This window comes from Patella vulgata, chromosome 3 (assembly GCF_932274485.2).
Source record: "Patella vulgata chromosome 3, xgPatVulg1.2, whole genome shotgun sequence".
NCBI lineage: Eukaryota > Metazoa > Mollusca > Gastropoda > Patellidae > Patella > Patella vulgata.
Genome location: NC_065881.2, coordinates 14,998,206 through 15,005,350, shown reverse-complemented (window position 1 = coordinate 15,005,350; position 7,145 = coordinate 14,998,206). Strand labels below are relative to the sequence as shown.

General features: G+C 38.6%; 1 long non-coding RNA gene across 1 annotated transcript; it reads right to left on the bottom strand.

Annotated features, from left to right (window-relative positions):
- Window positions 1–396: 396 nt before the first annotated feature.
- Window positions 397–3,638, bottom strand: LOC126816251 (uncharacterized). Its single transcript, XR_007678286.1, has 3 exons — window positions 3,507–3,638; window positions 2,724–2,799; window positions 397–1,493 (listed from the first exon to the last, which is right to left on the bottom strand). It is a non-coding gene; the product is annotated as an uncharacterized LOC126816251 (long non-coding RNA).
- Between the last annotated feature and the right edge of the window lie 3,507 nt (window positions 3,639–7,145).

Here is a 7,145-nt window from a genome sequence, read left to right as displayed (position 1 = left end):
TATGAGGTTGACCACCAAAATTTTGAGATACACAAACTTGAAGAAGCGTACTAAAAACATGTAACTAGTTGCCGTACATATCGCCGTAGCTAACCTGATAACCCTCTAATCCTTCCGCCTCAAAATCATGAATATTTACCAAAACCTGGCAGAAAATGTTAATTCAAACCCTCTTCGTCCATTCTAGACCAAAAAATCAATAAAATGGGCATGCAAAAGGGGAGAAAAGAGAGAGAGAGAATTGCTATAAATAGACGAACTAAAATTTAATGGTGGTCTGCCTCCTTAAGATTTAATTATTTTACACATACAGTATGTGACTTTAGTTTGATGGTATGTTTTAGGTACACGATCAAATCTATTATTTGTCTATAAACACAACCAACTGGACTTAGATATTGTTTCTTTTATGTGCGGTTATGTTTATTTCAATAAACCTTTCCAGATGAAGACTGAGGGGGTTTAAGTTGTTTGAAAACGTATCATGTATAATATTGAGTTGGTTGCTCGGCCCTAAGGGAGAGGATTTTAAGGGCTTTTAACACAAAATAAAACAGTTTTATTCTGCCAAATATAATTGAGATTGGCTCTTTAAATTTTAATGTTTAATATATAGTGGGTTTCAAGGAGTGTTCACACGTTAAGTTGTTCAGTTCCTCTATTTTCGGTAGTTAATGAGCCATGGTTTATATTAAATAGGATAACGTTCAGAATTGCATATACTCGATGCTAGGTGGTTTCAGTATTCAGTAACATTGGATATATTCAAATTAGAAGTATGCATAATTTGGGATCGACTGAGAATCTTCCCGAAAAGTGATAATACCTTTCTCAATGGGTTTATCAATTCCTTTGTAATTGTAAATATATTTGATTCAATGCAGAATCTGACAGACTTTCATTCCAAAAATTTTCTGTTTTGGAGCCATTCATTGATCCGGTTAAAAGGCTACCGGTGCAGTCGACATGACTAGCATACCACCATCCGCCCCCGAATCTCTTGGCACATTCCCAGTTTTCAGTATAATCAACATCGTATGTAGAGAAGGAGTTGTTGTTCAAGTTGATAGTACCAGTCAAACTGTCCCCACATGATGGTCCAACCCCAGTGTAGCCACTAATATATAATGTATAGGACGTCGATTTATTACCGATAGCAAAGTTGGAGTACTGACTGACGCAAGTTGACGCATCTGGTTTAACCAGGACTACTCGTAGTTTGTAGGTACTGTCGGGATTACCAAGTAGCGAGAGTACTTGTTTCAAACCTAGCCATTTGTTAGACGTGACATTGCCAAAACCCTCTTCATATTCTTCCAGAGTTCTATTAAAGTTCTCACGTAAACAGTCCTTATTACGGCCGAGTATTCCAGTCCATCCACCATCGTCAAATGTACAGAGTACTTCAAGAGAATCAGGAGACGCAAGCGGCTTTATGGTTGTCAATACATCATTAGTTGATCTCAAACCTTTCTCTGAACCTTCGGTGCAATCTGAAACATACAAAATAATAACATTGCTCAAAGTTTAGAAACACTAAATAACACGTTAAAACATTTAAATAAAAACGGACCCATCAAATGTTTACTGATTTGTTCAGGGGCAATAACTCAACAGAGAATACTGCTGCGTCACATAAATAAAATGGAATGAAATGGGGTTTAGATTCTACTGTTCTGCTCCGACAAGGCTATAATGAAGACGGGCATACGCCATGCAGTGTACTATGAGGAATATTTTGCCCGAACAGCGGCATTATGCCCAACTCTTATATCGAATTTCAAATGCCAAGGGATCTTTTACGTGCAAGCCAATGTGTAAGTGGGACCTCGGGTTTTCGTCCCATCTGACTGACTATACGTTGTCCCTTGACAGAGGGCCCTCTGTCCTGCAGCACTGACAATGAGGAACCACGCTGTAAAACTCCCGGTGAACTTTCTCAGCCAACGCAGGGATCGAACACGGGATCTTCAGGTTAGCGAGCCAACGTCTTAACCACCGAGTCACCCTGGCTCCCCTCACATAAATGACTGCCATACAAATTTCATAATTTAATTTTCGGTATAATATTAATCCTTTTCGCAGGGGCCCTTTCGCGGTGCAGAATACGTGACATCACATATCATGTTTAGGCCATTACATCTTTCAGGGGATGCTATTATGAATTCTATTTATTTTTTTAAAAAAATTATGTGAAAATTATTTCTTTCTAAAAGTGGAAGACCAATGGGCCCCGACTCCTCTAAACCCTAGGTCCAAGGCCCAGCCCAAACCTCGCCTTATAGGTCATGTCATCATCTTCAGAAATTCTGAGTCAATTGTCCCGGCACACGTTACTAGTATCTGTTACGAAATATTGTCTTCTTTCTGTATTTGGGGGATTTAACGATTAAATGTGAAATCAGAAGCTCGGTCATTGAATCAAGTGATGTGGTTTCGATTCCCCGCTTGAACGTGACAAGGAGTAGGATCGCCAATCCAACCTCGTGGATTTTGACCGGTACTCCGGTTTCCTAGCAATGCTAAAGGCCCCTGCGCGAAAGCGAATTATTGAAATAAAATTGAACAATGTTAGTCCCGAAATGACCTAGTGGACAATAAACCCCAGTTCTCTCCCCCTATATTAAGAATTTGTAATATTTACAAAGTATCTGTATATTTGAAAATATACACATACATTAAAACTGTTAAAACATGAAACAAGAAGTGGATGTTAATTTTACCTGATATGATATCTTGACAGTCTTCTCCATATTTACCTAATGGACAGGTACAATCGTCATCTTCGCAACGAATGTCCTGTGAAATAAAAAAAAACACAGCTACATAATCCTCTTGGAAAGGTCGTTTAGAAATAAGCAGTAATTATATTCCAGAGAATTGTGATAACTGGGTAATATGTTTTCTCACAGAAGTAAATAAAGATTCTGATCTTATTCTCCTACATAATAGATCGACCTGACGCATGTGAAGAATAGTCGGTTAATTGAGCACGTAGTGGCGATCCAAACGACTTCATAATGAACGATCTGAGTGACCTAAAGCATGTGAGTAATAGTCGATGAACTGATGAACTGGGTGATATGGATAGGATTTATGCTCCTGTATGTAAGAGATAACTTGATGTTTACAGCCCATGCCCTAAAACAGCTAAATAGAGGAACAAAGCTGGCCGTTCTTGCTAAATACTAGTTCAGAAATAGATAATGAAAAATGAATATATTGAAAATTTCATTCAAATTACTATATTCTGAGCGATTTTATGATTGTTGGAAAATGTAGCATTGATTGTTTATTATCGTAGCAACGCTACCGGACAACGGTACACGTAAGTCTCGATTATTCATTTATCGTTAAAGATTTTTTTAATCGGGCGGGCCTTCTAATCCATTTACATCTCTGCCATCTATTAACATATCATTAAAAGACAGAAATTAATTACTGCGATCGGCAATTTTAGCACTTACATAATGCATCTTTAATTGATTTTAATATAAATTACTAACCTGTGTGTAACAGGAACAACCAGTTGTGTCACCAGACATAACACAATCTCTACCATCTTGATATAATTTACAGGATGAATTAGGTGAACAATACAAATATCGCTTACAATCAGTTTTCTCTGTACAGGCTCGGGCACAATCCATTATCCGAGACGCATAAATTGATTCAAGAAATCTACTTGGGTCACAGGTGTTAACCACAACACTAGATTTACTGTATGAAGCCTTTCGATAATCGATACTTCGGGCTGGAAACGAAAACAAAAAATAAACAAATTTTAAAGGCACTATCTTGGCTATATTTTAGTGAATAGAGGCGTAGAAATACGCCCACACAGCCGTCGTGTCTTGAAATAAAGAGTGTCATACACAGCTGCTGATCTGAAAGATTAGCGCGTGCGAGTTGTATCATAAGGTCTGTCATCGAGACAGCTGGTGTGGTTTCGATTTCCCAGTTGTACGTGACAAGGAGTAGGGTCGCCTGTCCAACCTCGTGGGTTTTTTCCCGAGTCCGCCGGTTTCCTCCCACTGCTAAAGACTCTTGCGTGCAAGGGAATAATTGAAAGAAAATTGAACCATATGTTAGTCCCGAAATAACCTATAGTTTGTGTCGAGTGGATGTTAAAACCGGACTTCTTCACCATCCCACAATTGAAATCTGTCACATGGGTTCGCTGATGTGGGCGGATGATGAGGTCATCAATGTGGTGGAGGACTTGTTAGGGTCGTGTGATAAACTGGTTTTAAATAAGCTGGAGAAACATTATAACGCCACTTATTAAAGTCGAATATCTTGTGGAATATAGATATATAGATATAAAACCCATGTATATCACGTTTTTATCTAATTTACAATAGGACAGGAAATTTCAAGAGAATTCATACATGTGGTGGTTGCGGAACTTGGATTCACTACTGTAGTGCTTGCCGTTCTTAGCTCGTCTACGGAACTTGGCTCTGTTACTGTGGAGCTTGCAGTACTTAGCTCTTCTAATGTGGTGGTTTCAAATACTGTTATAATAATAAATAATATATCCATTTATAAGGCGCTATTTCAATAAAACTTGTTCATGTCGCATAATACAATGAAATCTAATAATTTAATCTAAACAGTTTAGTTTTCAAGTCAGATATAAATTGAGTGATTGATTTCTGTGGAAGTTTAACTGTCGTTTATTCCACTTTGTAGGTGCAGCAACCTGGAAATCACGGCCACAAAACGGCCTTAACTTCCACTTAAAAACACAAAGTTTTTATCTAATTCAGAATGGGACGGGAAAATTCAAGAGATGTAACAGGTACTTCGGATCACATTCCATCCATACATTGATAGGTAAACGAGAATGTTTGGAAATCGATCCTGGGTTGAACACTCAACCAGATCCTCGCTCATCCAGCCTATTCTCGAGATCTACCTCCTTTCTCTGACTTCGCAGATATAGGGCGGATGATGAGGTCGTCAATGCTGTGGAGGAATTGCTAGGGTCAAGTGACAAACTGGTTTTCTGACGGGTTAAATAAGCTGGTGAAACGATATAACAAGTACATTGATGTCAAGGTCGATTATGTTGAAGAATAATTATAACAATTTCTATATAGATTGCATATTACTTGGGGGTAGGGGATACACCAAGTATACTTACAGATTGACTTTCTACAGTAAATGGTGCCCCTATTTATTGCATTATCATTCGTCCAAATCCAATCAACCTTTGAACGCTGTATAATTTTTGATTTATTCCATGCACTGTCGTCAAAACTGTAATAATGTTATTGAGATTAGAAAACTATTGAATATAAAAAAAACGCTTAATACAAGACGACTTGCTCTCTAACATATTCGTGAGAAACGAAATTGGGTTTAATGTCCTTGATTTCTGCCAACCGAACGACTAGAGACTGTTCCATACCCGGTCCTCCATAAAGGCACCAATGCCATGCTGGAAAACCTAGGATCTCCAGGCTAACGAGTCAACAACGCACTCACTGAGCCACCACGACACCCCTTATAATGATCAGAGACATTCTAAGTCTTACGACATTATTATTATATAAGAACATCAGCCAACGTTTCAACTTACCCTACAGTGTTCCAACCGTCTTCCTCTTCATCTGAACATTTCCAGGTTGTATCAGTTCTAACACCGTTACTTAAGCCAACATTGAGGCCATGCAATCCTCCTTGATTATAACACCTGATTGCTATCATTTGTGTACTACCAGGTATGTTGATGGATGACATAGCATCCCGTATGTTATCATTATCATGTTTATATTGAACACCGTCCGCGTATAAGTCCATTCTATCAAAGCAGTATGCTTTTACAGTTATATTTAGACTGGCTACAAAAATAAAATATAGACTATATACAAAAGACCAGAAGGGATTATTTGATTTGTAAATATCGATATAAAGTTGATCTTTAAAAGAAACAACAAACGAACGAAACCGCTAAATAATATGTTTTCCACTCATCCGTTTCTATTGAGTAATCGAACATCAAAATCAATATTAAGAAGTAGCTGGGAGTTCGATTTAAGCGCGTGTGTTCGACCCCCCCCCCCCACCGGACACATTTTTATTTTTATTTTCTACATTCAATTCTAATCGGATCCGTCTAAATATTGTCGTATTTTAAGCGAGAAATTGTTTTTTCTTAACTCTCCACGGCTGGAACTGATCGATGAGGCTCAGTATCTCCCATATATACCAAACATCCGCCAATCGAGGTAAGGTCGTTGTAACAGTTGTAGCAAGGGCACGATAGGAGCGGCGTGTCAGCGTGGTGCAGTCTTCTGGACCGATGCGGCAATAAGATTGACCACAGTGGGGATATTGCTGAGCTCTGTGCAGACAATGCTGAGCAGGCGTGGAGTTAGCGTGCAAGAGAGAAGTGAGGACGATTGGAGCATCGTATAGTGAGAACGTGAAAAGGATGAAATTTCTGCGTTTTTGCGCGTACGGACAGCTTAGTTGCCCTCACACATGAGGGGATTTTTTTTCGCATTTCACCACGACCTATAGAATTTCTGCGCGTCGTAAGCGTGTAGCGAGGTCTTGGTTATGTGTGAAGGAGCATTTGCCACTAGTAGTCAAAACAAAAGTCATGTAAACGAATTGAACATACATGAGCAAATGAAAGTTAAACTGCCAAACTAAGAAACTAAATCCATTTGAATACTGATTTTCAGATGTTTCAAGAAGGGTACGTATCAAATCAAACCCTTGGTGACACAAGGTGTTCCAAAAAGAGTAAGCACATCTATACCAACTTGACTGAAATTATTTTGGTTATAAACATATACCATATATCAAGGTACTGCACTTATATTAAAATGCCGTGTTTCTTCTTTTTGGAACACCTGATGCCGCGTTTTATTTGGGGAGTTCACATGGCACACAAATCTACTTTTGTATACATACTTTTCGTGCTATTGATGAACTTTCTACAATAGATGGTGCCTACACCGTTTAAGTCTGCAGTCGTCCAAATCCAAAACGGTAGCAGCTTAGCATTTCCCCAGGCTGTGTCGTCAAATCTGCAATAACGTTATTGATATAAGACAAATATTCAGAAAAAGAGAGCGAGAGAGATATGGTTCTAACGCACATGGGTTAAACCATTGATCCACACAACT